The sequence below is a fragment of the Oncorhynchus nerka genome, linkage group LG15, assembly GCF_034236695.1.
Source record: "Oncorhynchus nerka isolate Pitt River linkage group LG15, Oner_Uvic_2.0, whole genome shotgun sequence".
NCBI lineage: Eukaryota > Metazoa > Chordata > Actinopteri > Salmoniformes > Salmonidae > Oncorhynchus > Oncorhynchus nerka.
In genome coordinates, this window is record NC_088410.1 from 78,752,934 (window position 1) to 78,769,786 (window position 16,853).

The 16,853-nt window shown below is 41.4% G+C and overlaps 1 protein-coding gene across 2 annotated transcripts in view; it reads right to left on the reverse strand.

Moving 5' to 3' along the window:
• The window catches only part of LOC115143344 (inositol hexakisphosphate kinase 2-like), a 33,693-nt gene extending 20,917 nt beyond the window's left edge, over positions 1 to 12,776 (reverse strand). Inside the window, exon 1 of one of the 2 annotated variants that reach the window (XM_029683657.2) lies at positions 12,695 to 12,776. The gene's annotated coding sequence lies outside the window, so the exon portion shown is untranslated. The remainder of the gene's footprint in view (positions 1 to 12,694) is intronic. The other variant, XM_065001914.1, reaches the window with a different exon arrangement.
• Positions 12,777 to 16,853: the final 4,077 nt, after the last annotated feature.

Consider the following 16,853-nt stretch of genomic DNA (forward strand, 5'->3'; position numbering starts at 1 on the left):
TTCCCGTGCTTAAGCTTACTTTAGGTTTTGTACACCAACTTCAAACAGGTGAAAATACAATATTTTGGGTTATGGAAAATGTATTTCACAGCGGTTTAGATGGTACAATGATTCTCTACACTACTTGCTTGTTTTGTCACAAACTGAAATTAGGAAATATTAGAATTTTAGCAACCAGGAAATGGCAGAGCGATTTCTGCATAGTGCACCTTTTACAATCCCACAACATCACTACTTTGCACTTCCCTGCTTCCACAATCTGAGACTAAACCCCTTTGCAGTCTCAAATCCCTTCATAGTCTTCAAGTCCATAATTCTCTGGGTGATCTGCTGCACGTGATCCCCAGCTGAAGAGAACAGGAGGGATCAGCCTGACCCTATCATAGCAAAATAGGACAAGTGGAGAGAGCCAAAGTGGGAGAAAGAGAGTGACACAGCCATTGTGCCAGAGTATGTTATAATAAACCAGTGAAAATGAGATCCCAGGCTCAATATAAGGTAGTAATCCTTCAACAAAAGTGCATCAGATTCTAATTAGAGCAATAGGGTGCCAGAGAGAGAGAAGGGGGTGGACTAGGGTAAGGTAGGGTGGAGTAGAGGGAGGAATGTAAGAGAGTAGGCACCAGGACAGGATTCTGCCATGGTCCTTCCTACACCTCCTGCATACTCTACCTAACAAAGCAGGTTCCAACGACTCGGCTGTTACTGTGGAACGGAGCCACGCTTGTGTACTCTCAAGGACAAATACCAGGGCCTCCCCCAATCTAACCGACTTCCCTGGCAGAACAGTCACTTGCTTGTGCCACTTATGGAGCCTTATATAGCACACGTCAGCCTTATATAGCCAACTATGCTTCTTAACAACTAGCGAGTTATTCCGCCTTCAAAAGCACAAGAAAGAGGGATTTTAACACCCACCATTCTGTAGTTAAGATAAGCATTCCTGAAAACACTATTTTGTTCAAATATAATTACGTCTTAGAATTAAGCTAATTGATTCGACCCAATTTTTGATTCCATCTATTTTTATTTATAGAATTCATAGAATCTTCAATAAATATATTACTTAACTGAATGTCCAAATCGGATGTTTTCCTAACAATGGAGTAAGACATGAGGAATCCAATAAAATTATCAAAAGCCACCCACGGTCCCCTCATGCCAATCCCACCCCAACAACCAGTATTAGTTCTCCATGTTTGACAAGTAGTATGGAGTTTCTGATTAGAGTATGGTTTCTTTGTAACGTATTCCCTGTAAATCTGGTTGTTATTTTCCCCCTGTTCAGAGAAATTAGCCATCAAAATCACTTGCATTATTTACCATAAATGAGTGTGAAAGTACCACGTTTTGCTCACTAGATGCCACTGCTCCTTCTAATTGCCACCACCCCCCTTTATCCATGTTGGAGGTCTCGTGTTTGTTAAATGGATCACATTTTCTTTGAAACATTGGTTTGAAAACCAATAGCTGTTGCTCATGATGAAAACAGATTGTATGGTCATCCTCACAATTCAAGCCAATCCTCCATGAAAGCAATTCAGTTTGTCATTCTCTTTGGCTTAATGATTGTCCAGGAAACAGACCTATGTCCTTCAAAATAAAGTCTGGATTAGTTAGACCATTCCTGGTGAACAAGCAAACCATTAGGCTACAGCACTTCTGGTTTCAATGTTATGGTCTCTTCAACAGTAAAAGTCCCAAATACACACTGTATATTGTTCTGCAATGTTAAATGGTAAATGTCACAAATCACACACACATATAGAGAGATGTTTTCTAATAATTGTATTTACAAACATGACTTCCATGCAATGGTTTATAATTGTATTTTTTAAAATTAGGTTTAGTCACTAGCCAATTTCTCCATAGGCTTGTAGGAAAATTATTCATGAGAATTGCACCATATGGATAGCCCTCAGAGAACTTCCATTTCTTGGACTATTCAAGGAGAGTTGGGTTGATTCATTACGTTGCTAAGAGAAGGACAAACTGAATTGCTTTCATGGAGGACTGGCCTGACCACACAATTTATTTTAACCATGAGCAAAAGCGACTGGTTTCTACCCAAAGCTGCAAAGAAAATGTTGACTCATTCAATAAACCTGTAAAATGTATGAAAGGGTGTGGTGGCAGTAGCAGAAACAGTGGCATCTAGTGGGCAAAACAAGGTACTGTCACACTGATTTATGTTAAATAATGCAAGAGACTTCCAATGGCTAATTTCTCTAACAGAGGAAAACAAAACATTACCAGATTCACAGATACAAATATTGAAGAAGCAATACTCCAAGCCGCAGCTCCACATTAACGTGTCAAACATAGAGAACAGATCCTGTATACTGGTTATTGGGGTGGGATTTGCATGGGATGTGGAGGGTCCTTGGATGGCTTTTGACCATTTTATTAGATTTCTCATGTCTTACTCAATGGTAGGAAGAAGTTTGGTCCAAAGCAGATGTTGGGTGCTATAATTTGTTGAATATTACGTGAATCCTATAAGTAAATAAAGGCTAATTCAAATTAAAACTTGGATAAGATAAGCATTCCTGAAAAATAGTTGTCTGTTTCTAACTACAGAAATTATTTCAGGAATATCTGAGATGGTAGGTGTCATGGCTTGCTGAAATGACCTGGAATGACCCTAGGCTAAGCACTACAGGGCAGGACAACAAAAAGCAGAGGTTAGGATATTCGTCATACATTTAACAAGACACCAACATACACTTTACAAAACAGTCAGTGACCAAATTACTGACTGTCTGTGACCTATGGAGGGAATGATGATTGGCAGTTAAAATGTTGGACTATCAGAGGTATGGAGGGAGAGTTATTGCTTTTCTTGGCAGTGTCACTCCTTGGTTTAGAATTGATGGTGCACAAATAAAGCCATAGTGTCCCTCCAGAAGGGCTTTAGTCTCCCCAGCCCCCCCCCCCCCCCTCTCAGGGGCAGGGAAACCCCCTCCCATCCTGGCAGAAGACAGACAGAGTGTGTGTGCATAGATAATATCAGATATGGCTCAGTTGTCAGATCTGATTTCATATGATCCACACAGTCCTAGAATAGGCCAGCCTGAAGAGAATACCAAATCTCTCTCAATCTGTCCATCACTAGTTTAAACTATCAGTCATAAGAGTGTGAAAGATATTAAAGCATGGGTTCCCAAACTTTTGGCCCCGACCTCATTTTGATTAAATAAATAAAAATATGGAAAAAAACCTGAAAAGTTTAATACACACACACACACTTGGGGATACAGCAGTCTATTACAAATCAGTCTGAAAGTACTTTTGACAGAATATGTGCATCATTTGTATTTATTATGGATCCCCATTAGTTGCTGCCAAAGCAGCAGCTACTTTTCCTGGGGTTCGGCAAAATTAAGGCAGTTTATACCATTTTAAAACATTAGAATACATTCACAGATTGCACAACACACTGTGTGCCCACAGGCCCCTACTCCACCACATATCTACAGTACTAAATCCATGTGTATGTATAGTGTGAATGTTATTGCGTGTGTGTGTGTATGTGCGCATGTGCCAATGTTTGTGTTGCTTCACAGTCCCCGCTGTTCCATGAGGTGTTTTTTTAAATCTGTTTTTTAATCTAATTTTACTGCTTGCGTCAGATACTTGATGTGGAATAGAGTTCCATGTCATTCATTATGTTATTGTTCCTCCACTGATTTAGCACCTAGTCTTGTCCACTGTGTTCTAACTACGCGTGTGGGCATTGTTGAGGAAAAGAGAAGATACATACTGTATGTGTTCCTGAGAGTCTTCTCTTTCAGTGATGGGTTCATAAAATGTTGTAACTTAAATAGTTCAAAAGACAGCGCCACATTTGTAGGAAGTAAATAGAAACCGCTCTGTTTACTACAACCAATTATTTATTTTTCTCACAATCCCCTTTTAAATTCAGGCGACCCTGCATGGGGTTTCGACCCCTAGTTTGGGAAACTCTGCATTAAAGCTAGGCAAAATAATAATTATAGAATTGGACTAGGCTATATTAAAAGCATCTGTGTGTCTAGAAAGCTTATTAAGGATATGTGACTGAATGTCTCTGATGGCTTAGGCTACATAAATTGGCGTGTGAGCAGAACCATATTAGGGCAAATGAGTGAGTGTGTAAATTTATCCTGTCCTTTCGATGTCTCTGCCATTTTCATCCTGTTGCTACGGTGCTAACCATTACCCCGCCCCACTCCGAGTGTGTGCCCAACCCACTAAACCCCAGTAATCACAGTGTCAGCGGAACAGGAGTGTGTGTGTGTGTGAGAGAGAGAGATCTGAGCCCAAACGTCAGAGGGATCTCAGATTAACAGACACTGTGGGTCTGGGAAAGGAGGGTGGAGGGGAGGACCAGGGGCGTGCTAATGGGGTAGGGAATTGTGGCCTCCAGCCAACTCTGCAATGCCTCTATTGTCAGGGAAGCAGGGTAGCCTAGTGGTTAGACTGTTGGACTAGTAACCGGAAGGTTGCAAGTTCAAATCCCCAAGGTACAAATCTGTCGTTCTGCTCCTGAACAGGTAGTTAACCCACTGTTCCTAGGCCGTCATTGAAAATAAGAATTTGTTCTTAACTGACTTGTCTAGTTAAATAAAGGTAACATATGAGAGTGATGCTGACAATGTAAAACATGTGTTTCTTTCCCTCTCATCCAAATGACAGACTAGAATAAAAACATTTAAAACAGGTGAGATGTCCAGGACCAACCTTGGCAATAACAAAACATGCCTTTGGTTGAGGGGAGCAATCTAATCTATGAAGGACAAACATGGCAAGATTAACCCAGTGTTTTTGATCCATCATGATTACACAGCTTTTTAGCTTTTCAACCTGCCATTTAAGAGGCAGCTAATTCTAATGCAACCAACAACACATCGGAACATAGCCTATCATGGTTTTAATGAACATCTGCTATTGGGCCTATGTTATAAGCTATTCATTAGGCCAGTTTCTTATAACCTCCTGTACACATCAGAGGAACACTGAACTTTCCAAGGGTCTTCTTCCTAACCCAACCTGCCATCACCACACTATGAGATATGGACAGGTTGTCAGCAGCTCTCTACAACACGCCTTGCCTTGTCAGATTGATTTCGCTGCTATGCAGAACCACAGAGTGGCTAGTTCTTGGAACCCCCCAGGAAGTCTGAGGGAAAGAAGAATGAGGGCAAGACAGGAGGAAGGCAGGGTTCTGAAGGTTGGGTCAGTACCAGACCAGATGCCCTAGGAGGGAGAGGTTCCATAGGCTGGTTATGTAACACAACCACCATTTCCACAGAATTGCTGTTCTGTTTTCTGGTAAACATGTCATGTGTCTATCCATGGTTGTCTCTCTCCATAAATGTGTCAGAGTTGGCTGAGGTAAGGCATCTCACAGCAGGTTGTCAAATGCCTGTCATTCAGGAGGACACAGGTGGATACACAGAGCGTGCGCGCACACACACACACACACAACTTAATGTGTCCCAACTCAAATTGTACTTCCCCACCTCACACCTAATCCTTCTGAGATAGTTTGCATTGGACTGGAGCCACATGGACTACTCGGAGAAGCTATGTGCAAGAAAAGCCTTCGTCTCCTGTCTTGACCATCCATCTCCAGTGGAAGGCCAGCGTGTCATCAGACCAGCAGCATGGACTCAATTTCCACACAGTAAATGTACCCACAGGTGCAGGAACATATCACCACGGTAGGTGGCTAGCTGTAGGGACAGATAGTTTGGGTTAGGGTGAGAAAGGCTTAACGTCACTGCCGGGAGGAGGTCTCTCATTTCTGAGGGATACCCTACATGCCTTACGTAAGGCCTGGAAAAGAACACCATCTAAAGTGAGTAACCCTCAGGGTCAATGGCCTGTATAACATCATGATGAGGTGCTAGCCAGAGCAAATTTCAGTTGGATTAGAAACTGATTCAAAATGAATACACTCTTAGATCTAGCTTGTTCTTCAATTAACCAAGAAAATTACACTTCCAGTATAGGTTCAGATAAGAACAAATTAGGCTACCATTTGACAGGTTTGTCAGACATTAGAAGCACTCACTAGGCTATCTCCAGTACCAGTCAATAGTTTGGACACACCTACTCATTCAAGGGTTTTTCTTTATTTGAACTATTTTCTACATTGTAGAATAATAGTGAAGACATCAACACTATGAAATAACACATGTAATCATGTAGTAACCAAAAAAGTGTTTATATTTGAGATTCTTCAACGTAGCTACCCTTTGCCTTGACAACCGCTTTGCACACTCTTGGCATTCTCTCAACCAGCTTCATGAAGTAGTCACCTGGAATGCGTTTCAATTAACAGGTGTGCTTTGTTAAAAGTTAATTTGTGGAATTTCTTTCCTTCTTAATGCGTTTGAGCCAATCAGTGGTGTTGTGACAAAGTAGGGGTGGTATACAGAAGATAGACCTATTTGGTAAAAGACAAAGTCCATATTATGGCAAGAACAGCTCAAATAAGCAAAGGGAAACAACAGTAAATCCTTACTTGAAGACATGAAGGTCAGTCAATACAGAAAATTTCAAGACCTTTTAAAGTTTCTTCAAGTGTAGTCGCAAAAACCATCAAGCACTACAATGAAACTGGCTCTCATGAGGACCAACACAAAAAAGGAAGACCCAGAGTTACCTCTGCTGCAGAGGATAAGTTCATTAGATAGCTACCAGACTCAGATTGCAGCCCAAATAAATGCTTCACAGAGTTCAAGTAACAGACACATCTCAACATCAACTGCTCAGAGAACACTGTGTGACTCAGGCCTTCATGGTTGAATTTCTGCAAAGAAATCACTACTAAAGGACACCAATAATAAGAAGAGACTTGCTTGGGCCAAGAAAAACTTTTGAGATCCTCGTTCCAACCAGTAGGTGAATGGATGGGGTGATCTCCGCAGCAAGTGTGGTTCAAGGCACACTTAACCAGCATGGCTACCACAGCATTCTGAAGTGATATCCCATCTGGGTTGAGCTTAATGGGACTATCATTTGTTTTTCAACAGGACAATGACCCAAAAAACACCCCCAAGCTCTGGAAGGGCTATTTGACCAAGGAGAGTGATGGAGTGCCGCATCAGATGACCTGGCCTCCACAATCACCCGCCTCAACCCAATTAAAATAAAATGTTATTGTTCACACACGTGATTAGCAGATGTTATTGCAGGTGTAGCGAATTGCTTTTGCATCTAGCTCCGACAGTGCAGTAATATCTAACAAGTAATATCAAACTAACTACACAACATAAACCCAATACACACACATCTAAGTAGGAATGAAGTAAGACTATATACATTGCTCAAAAGAATAAAGGGAACACTTAAACAACACAATGTAACTCCAAGTCAATCACACTTCTGTGAAATCAAACTGTCCACTTAGGAAGCAACACTGATTGACAATAAATGTCACATGCTGTTGTGCAAATGGAATAGACAACAGGTGGAAATTATAGGCAAGTAGCAAGACACCCCCAATAAAGGAGTGGTTCTGCAGGTGGTGACCACAGACCACTTCTCAGTTCCTATGATTCCTGGCTGATGTTTTGCTCACTTTTGAATGCTGGCGGTGCTTTCACTCTAGTGGTAGCATGAGACGGAGTATACAACCCACACAAGTGGCTCAGGTAGTGCAGCTCATCCAGGATGGCACATCAATGCGAGCTGTGGCAAGAAGGTTTGCTGTGTCTGTCAGCGTAGTGTCCAGAGCATGGAGGCGCTACCAGGAGACAGGCCAGGACATCAGGAGACGTGGAGGAGGCCGTAGGAGGGCAACAACCCAGCAGCAGGACCGCTACCTCCGCCTTTGTGCAAGGAGGAGCAGGAGGAGCACTGCCAGAGCCCTGCAAAATGACCTCCAGCAGGCCACAAATGTGCATGTGTCTGCTCAAACGGTCAAAAACAGACTCCATGAGGGTGGTATGAGGGCCCGACGTCCACAGGTGGGGGTTGTGCTTACAGCCAAACACCGTGCAGGACGTTTGGCATTTGCCAGAGAACACCAAGATGGACAAATTCGCCACTGGCGCCCTGTGCTCTTCATAGATGAAAGCAGGTTCACACTGAGCACGTGACAGACGTGACAGAGTCTGGAGACGCCGTGGAGAACGTTCTGCTGCCTGCAACATCCCCCAGCATGACCGGTTTGGCGGTGGGTCAGCCATGGTGTGGGGTGGCATTTCTTTCCATGTGCTCGCCAGAGGTAGCCTGACTGCCATTAGGTACCAAGATGAGATCCTCAGACCCCTTGTGAGACCATATGCTGGTGCGGTTGGCCCTGGGTTCCTCCTAATGCAAGACAATGCTAGACCTCATGTGGCTGGAGTGTGTCAGCAGTTCCTGCAAGAGGAAGGCATTGATGCTATGGACTGGCCCGCCCGTTCCCCAGACCTGAATACAATTGAGCACATCTGGGACATCATGTCTCGCTCCATGCACCACAGACTGTCCAGGAGTTGGCGGATGCTTTAGTCCAGGTCTGGGAGGAGATCCCTCAGGAGACCATCCGCCACCTCATCAGGAGCATGCCCAGGCGTTGTAGGGAGGTCATACAGGCACGTGGAGGCCACACACACTACTGAGCCTCATTTTGACTTGTTTTAAGGACATTACACCAAAGTTGGATCAGCCTGTAATGTGGTTTTCCACTTTAATTTTGAGTGTGACTCCAAATCCAGACCTCCATGGGTTGATAAATTTCATTTCCATTGATAATTTTTGTGTGATTTTGTTGGCAGCATATTCAACTATGTAAAGAAAAAAGTATTTAATAAGAATATTTCTTTCATTCAGATCTAGGATGTGTTATTTTAGTGTTCCCTTTATTTTTTTGAGCAGTGTACATATGGACAAGCGATATCAGATCGGAACAGACTAAGATACAGTAGAATAGTATAGAATACAGTATATACATACAAGTAATGCAAGATATGTAAACATTAAGTGACTAAGATACCGTAGAACAGTATAGAATACGTTATATACATATGAGATGAGTAATGCCAGATATGTAAACATTATTAAAGTGACTAGTGTTCCATTCCTTAACCTCTTCAACCTATGGGGGCGCTATGTCATTATTGGATAAAAATACGTGCCCGTTTTAAGCACAATATTTTGTCACGAAAAGATGCTCGACTACGCATGGAATTGACAGCCTTGGAAAGACAAAACTCTGACGTTTCCAAAACTGCAAAGATATTATCTGTGAGTGCCCCAGAACTAATGCTACAGGCGAAACCAAGATGAAACTTCAAACAGGAAATGAACAGGATTTTTGACGCTGTGTTTACTAACGTCTCCTTATATGGCTGTGAATATGCTGTGAACGAGCTTATGCGCTCTGCCGTTCATCCAAGATGTCTGCAGCATTGTGGCGTATTTGTAGGCATATCATTGGAAGATTGGCCATAAGAGACTACATTTGCCAGGGGGCCGTCCGGTGTCCTTTGTCTAAATCGGTGCGTAATTCCCAGTGGCAACCATTGTACCTTGCGTTACAGAAGGAGACTCATACTTCCAGGAAGGATACATCATTGAAGAGATATGTGAAAAACACCTTGAGGATTGGTTCTAAACAACGTTTGCCATGTTTCAGTCGATATTATGGAGTTAATTTGGAAAAAAGTTTGGCGTTTGGATAACTGAATTTTCGGGGTTTTTTGGTAGCCAAACGCACCAAACGGACCGATTTCACCTGCACAAAAAAATTTTCAGGAAAAACTGAACATTTGCTATCTAACTGAGAGTCTCCTCATTGAAAACATCCGAAGTTCTTCAAAGGTAAATGATTTATTGAATGTTTTTGCGAAAATGTGGCCTGCTAATGCTAACGCTAAATGCTAACGCTAAATGCTAGTTTGCTATGGTAGAGAAGCATATTTTTGAAAATCTGAGATGACAGTGTTGTTAACAAAAGGCTAAGCTTGAGAGCTAGCATATTAATTTCATTTCATTTGCGATTATCATGAATAGTTAACGTTGCGTTATGGTATTGAGCTTGAGGCTATGATTACGCTACCGGATCCGACATGGCTCGACGCAAGAAGTTAACTTCACAAGGGTAGGGCTATTTTCACTTCCGGATGAAAAGCGTGCCCAAAGTAAACTGCCTGCTACTCAGGCCCAGAAGCTAGGATATGCATATAATAGAAAACGCTCGAAAGTTTCCAAAACTGTTAAAATAATGTCTGTGAGTATAACAGAACTGATTTGGCAGGCGAAAACCTGAGAAAAATCCATTCAGGAAGTGGGATTTTTTAAATGTTTGTAGTTTTCTATTGAACTCCATTACAGTATCCATTGACTTAGGACTCAAATTGCACTTCCTATGGCTTCCACTAGATGTCAACAGTCTTTAGAAATTGTTTCAGGCTTGTATTCTGAAAAATGAGGGCATAAGACCACTCTGAATGAGTGGACCCTACAATGTCCCAGAGCTTTTTCATACGTGCGACCGAGAGCGCGCCTTTCTTGTTTACCTTTTATATTGACGACATTATTGTCCGGTTGAAATATTGTTGATTATTTAGGCTAATAACAACTTGAGGAGTGATTATAAACATAGTTTGAAATGTTTCTACGAACTTTACGGATACTATTTGGATTTTTCATTTGCCTGTTGTGACTGCGTTTGAGCCTGTGGATTACTGAATAAAACGCGAGAACAAAACTGAGGTTTTTGGATATAAACAGGGACTTTATCGAACAAAACAAACATTTATTGAGTAAATCTTGTGAGTGCAACCATATGAAGATCATCAAAGGTAAGTGATTAATTTTTATCTCCATTTCTGACTTGTGTAACTCCTCTACTTGACTGGTAACTGTTGTAATGATTTGTCTGCTGGGCGCTATTCTCAGATAATCGCATAGTATGCTTTCGCCGTAAAGCCTTTTTGAAATCTGACACCGTGGTTGGATTAACAAGAAGTTCATCTTTAAACCAATGTATAACACTTGTATGTTTTATGAATTTTTATAATGAGTATTTCTGTTTTTGAATTTGGCGCTCTGCAATTTCACTGGATGTTGGCCAGGTAGCGTCCCACGTACCGTAGTGAGGTTAAAGTGGCCAGCAGCCTCTAATGTGCTAGTGATGGTTTGGGATGAGTTTGACCGCAGAGTGAAGGAAAAGCAGCCAACAAGTGCTCAGCATATGTGGGAACTCCTTCAAGACTGTTGGAAAAGCATTCCCCATGAAGCTGGTTGAGAGAATGCCAAGAGTGTGCAAAGCTGTCAAGGCAAAGGGTGGCTACTTTTAAAAATCTAAGATACAAAATATATTTTGATTTGTTTAATTAACACTTTTTTGTTACTACATGGTTCCATATGTGTTATTTCATAGTTTTGATGTCTTCACTATTATTCTACGATGTAGAAAATAGTAAAAATAAATTAAAACCCTTGAATGAGTAGGTGTGTCCAAACTTTTAACTGGTACTGTATTTCAAAGAGTGGGCACCTATGCAACCTGAGTCGGGTTCCAAATTATAGGTGTTTGCTCTGGTGAGAGAAAATGTAATCCTTCAAAACCAAAGACATGGCTCTGTGACTCTAAGCCTACACCACCACCAGAGACCTCTCTTATCTCACACACAGACACAGAGTTGACAGTGAAATGAAAAGTCACTGTTCCAAATCTACAGGCATAACAATAAAGACTGGAGGAACACATTTGCACACAAGTTACACAAACTCTTTATGAGACCGTTGAGAAATGTCAAACACACAGTGAAAGTTTGGGACACATTGGGAGTCTAAGGGAAGTGAAACTTGGTCTCTGGCATTGCCTTAGAACAGTGGTGTAAAGTATTTCAGTAAAAATACTTTAATGTACAGCATAAGTCATTTTGGGGATTTTCTGTACTTTACTATTTATAGTTTTGACAACTTTTACTTCCCTACATTCCTAAAGAAAATAATGTACTTTTTACTTCATACGTTTTCCCTGACACCCAAAAGTACTCATTACATTTTGACAAGAAAATAGTCCAATTCTTGCACTTGACACAGGATGTTCTCTTGATATCCCTACTGCCTCTGATCTGGTGGACTGCCTAAACACAAATGCTTCCGTTGGAAATTAATGTCTGAGTGTTGGGAATGTGCCTCTGGTTATCCGTAAATAAATAAATATATGTAAAAAACTTGGGCTGACTGGTTTGCATAATGAGGGATTTGACATTATTAATACTCTTATATTTGATATTTAAGTATATTTCAGCAATTACATTTACTTTTGATACTAAAGTATATTTAAAATAAAATACTTTTAGATTTTTACTTATGTAGTATTTTACTGGGTGACTTTTACTTTAGTTATTTTCTATTAAGGTTATTTTCTATAAAAGGCTATAAAAAATTCGAACTTTTACTCAAGTATGACAATTGGGTACTTTTTCCACCACTGCCTTAGAAAAACAATGTTAGAAACCTCTCTATTTAATGCTGGAAAGTGTTAAGACTGATCCACAACGTTCATTTATGGTTACTGCTAGTGCTTCTAGCGAGGGTACCGTTAGCTTTAGTTTGGTAGTTAGCTAACGTTAGGTCGCGGTGCAAAATAGTCAGAAATTGTTCTGTATGCATATAGGTAGAATTTCCTTAATTTACCGTCAGGCAAAATGATCAACTTATAAAAGCTATAAACCGTTTTTACCGGTGAATGCATATTTACCTTGGCTTTAGGCGATCATCAACTCGCGATTCCCTATAAACACGTGGTATGAGCAAAAAATGTATTTGTGGTATGGGTTTCATGTATTTCCGCTATTCCCAGAGTCCTATTTTCATTGGTTGATAAGACCGTGGGAATTCATCTCTGATTGGTTGACGGGCGAACTCTCCCCGATGCCATAGCAACCAGTTGCTTTGATTAATGCGAAGACCTATGTCAAAGAGAAGTACAATATGAAGATAGGCTAAAACTGCTTCTCCAATAGAAATCCCCGAACACACTTGTAGGCAATGTCATGGCGACGTTGGATATCTAAACTCAATCGTAGAAATCCGTCATTGGGTCTAACGGTCGTCTCGCGCCGAACTGCGCATGTGCAAGCCGTCAAATCAAACGCACTCCATCAATATAAAGTTGTTTTTGAGAAAAATGAAAACGTATCCGTTTGTCCCTTTCACAAGGTTGGAATAAAAACATGTTCAACTAATTAACACATTGGATCGAATCTAGGTTATGTATTTAGATTTCGATAAAATTAACACCTAAGGAATATTTTTTCACTTGTATCATTGACTTCTTAAACCACAAATCCCGGCTTGTTTGGTCTGTTTCGCAAGCGTTTCTGAAAGTTTCTGAAAGTAATCTGTGATATTGCGCATAGAAACTCTGTGCCTATGTCATAGCCGGCAAAATACAGTAGGTCATAGGCATAACATGGAAAATTCAGTTTTGCATAATTTACCTAGAGCCATGTCTTGAGATACATATAAGGCTCTACATTTGACCAAACACCTTTAGAGTGAAGAAATGCATTCCAGGCTTGGCTGCTGCATGATAAATTAATGGATAAATGTTTTCTGTCACACCCTGATCAGTTTCACCTATCCGTGTTATTGTCTCCACCCCCTCCAGGTGTCACTTGTTATCCCTGGTGTATATATCCCTGTGTTTCCTGTCTCTCTGTGCCAGTTTGTCTTGTATTTTCCAAGTCAACTAGTGTGGTTTCCCTGTGCTCCTGCCTTGTCTAGTCTCTTTAATGAGTCCTCCCGGTTTTGACCCTTGGCTGTTTTCTAGACTCTGTACCCGCCTGCCTGACCATTCTGCCTGCCTGCCACACTGTACCTCCTGATCTCTGAACTGGTTTCACCTTTTGCCTGTCCACGACCATTCTCTTGCCTACCCCTTTTGAATGTAATAAATATCAGACTCAAACCATCTGCCTCCTGTGTCTGCATCTGCGTTTCATCTTGTGCCCTTATAGTTTTCTGATAGAGTAGAATACAATAGAAGTGCATGCCGATTGTGTGGTTTTAGCTGGTTGAAGATGTGGCAAACCTCACCACCTCAGTGTCACCTGACAAGTTAATTCAATAACTCTGAAGCATGTTAAAACGGCCAGTTTATTCTAGCCGTCCCTTCTGGTTAGTTCTAGTCTGGCAGCATAGTCTCATTCATAGGATCCACACGTTTGTTACTGTCTTATTGGTCAAGGTGACGCCAAGTACATATCACCATCTTGTTAAACCAATCAACGGACTTAATCCCCGGGACTTCATATTAATCTATGACCCCAGCACGATGTGTGGTCAGAAACATGCTTTCTCCATCCGGATGAGCAGTTTCACAGTTAACTTTAGCAGGAGGTTTTCCTCCTGTATGCCTGATGTTTAATTGCACGTGCATCCAAACGTAAGTGCCTTGAGATAGGTGTCATATTATGTGGAGTTAAGTTTTGTGGTCTATTTTGTATGATTACTGTGTGTTGAGCTTGTTAGCTAGCTCCCGCTCCCGCTAGCGTTAGCATTACTGTTAGCATTTTGCATTAGAATGCATGAGCATGACTGTTAGCGATTAGGTTTTTATTAGCGTTACTCATTTATGGAGCTAGGCTATTTTCTATAATATATCATTCATACTCAGTGTATTAATATTATGTATACATTTCAACATGACTGTAATGTTTATTTGAGCACATGTTTGACTAGGCATTAGGCCTGCTGTGGTGTATTATAGCCAATGCAATTATCTACAGTTGAAGTCAGAAGTTTACATACACCTGAGCCAAATACATTTAAACTCAGTTTTTCACAATTCCTGACATTTAATCCAAGTGAAAGGTCCCTGTTTTAGGTCAGTTAGGATCACCACTTTATTTTAAGAATGTGAAATGTCAAAATAATTGTAGAGATTTATTTCAGCTTTTATTTCTTTCATCACATTCCCAGTGGGTCAGAAGTTTACATACACTCAATTAGTATTTGGTAGCATTGCCTTTAAATTGTTTAACTTGGGTCAAACATTTCAGGTAGCCTTCCACAAGCTTCCCACAATAAGTTGGGTGAATTTTGGCCCATTCCTCCTGACAGAGCTGGTGTAACTGAGTCAGGTTTGTAGGCCTCTTTGCTTGGTCACGCTATTTCCGTTCTGCACACAAATTGTCTATAGGATTGAGGTCAGGGCTTTGTGATGGACACTCCAATACCTTGACTTTGTTGTCCTTATGCCATTTTGCCACAACTTTGGAAGTATGCTTGGGGTTATTGTCCATTTGGAAGACCCATTTGCGACCAAGCTTTAACTTTAACTGATGTCTTGATGTTTTTTTATTTCACCTTTATTTAACCATGTAGGCTAGTTGAGAACAAGTTCTCATTTACAACTGCAAACTGGCCAAGATAAAGCATAGCAGTGTGAACAGACAACAACACAGAGTTACACATGGAGTAAACAATAAACAAGTCAATAACACAGTAGAAAGTCTATATACATTGTGTGCAAAAGGCATGAGGAGGTAGGCGAATAATTACAATTTAGCAAATTAACACTGGAGTGATAAATTATCAGATGACCATGTGCAAGTAGAGATACTGGTGTGCAAAAGAGCAGAAAAGTAAATAAATAAAAACACTATGGGAATGAGGTAGGTAAATTGGGTGGGCTATTTACAGATGGACTATGTACAGCTGCAGCGATCGGTTAGCTGCTCAGATAGCAGATGTTTAAAGTTGGTTTAGGGAAATAAGTCTCCAACTTCAGCAATTTTTTCCCCCCCAATTCGTTCCAGTTACAAGCAGCAGAGAATGGGAAGGAAAGGCGGCCAAATGAGGTGTTGGCTTTAGGGATGATCAGTGAGATACATCTGCTGGAGCACGTGCCACCATCGTGTTGCCATCGTGTTGCCATCGTGACCAGTGAACTGAGATAAGGTGGAGCTTTACCTAGCATGGACTTGTAGATGACCTGGAGCCAGTGGGTCTGGCGACGAATATGTAGCGAGAGCCAGCCGACTAGAGCATACAGGTCGCAGTGGTGGGTGGTATAAGGTTCTTTAGTAACAAAATGGATGGCACTGTGATAAACTGCATCTAGTTTGCTGAGTAGAGTATTTTAAGCTATTTTGTAGATGACATCGCCGAAGTCGAGGATCGGTAGGATAGTCAGTTTTACTAAGGTAGGTTTGGCGACGTGAGTGAAGGAGGCTTTGTTGAGAAATAGAAAGCCGACTAGATTTGATTTTGGATTGGAGATGTTTGATATGAGTCTGGAAGGAGAGTTTACAGTCTAGCCAGAGACCTAGGTACTTATAGATGTCCACATATTCTAGGTCGGAACCATCCAGGGTGGTGATGTTAGTCGGGCGTGTGGGTGCAGGCAGCGAACGGTTGAAAAGCATGCATTTGGTTTTACTAGCGTTTAAGAGCAGTTGGAGGCCACGGAAGGAGTGTTGTAAGGCATTGAAGCTAGTTTGGAGGTTAGATAGCACAGTGTCCAAGGAAGGGCCCGAAGTATACAGAATGGTGTCGTCTGCGTAGATGTGGATCAGGGAATCGCCCACAGCAAGAGCATCATCATTGATATATACAGAGAAAAGAGTCGGCCCGAGAATTGAACCCTGTGGTACCCCCGTAGAGACTGCCAGAGGACCGGACAACATGCCCTCAGATTTCACACACTGAACTCTGTCTGCAAAGTAGTTGGTGAATCAGGCAAGGCAGTCATTAGAAAAACCGAGGCTACTGAGTCTGCCGATAAGAATATGGTGATTGACAGAGTCGAAAGCCTTGGCCAGGTCGATGAAGACGGCTGCACAGTACTGTCTTTTATGGCGGTTATGATATTGTTTAGTACCTTGAGCGTGGCTGAGGTGCACCCTTGACCG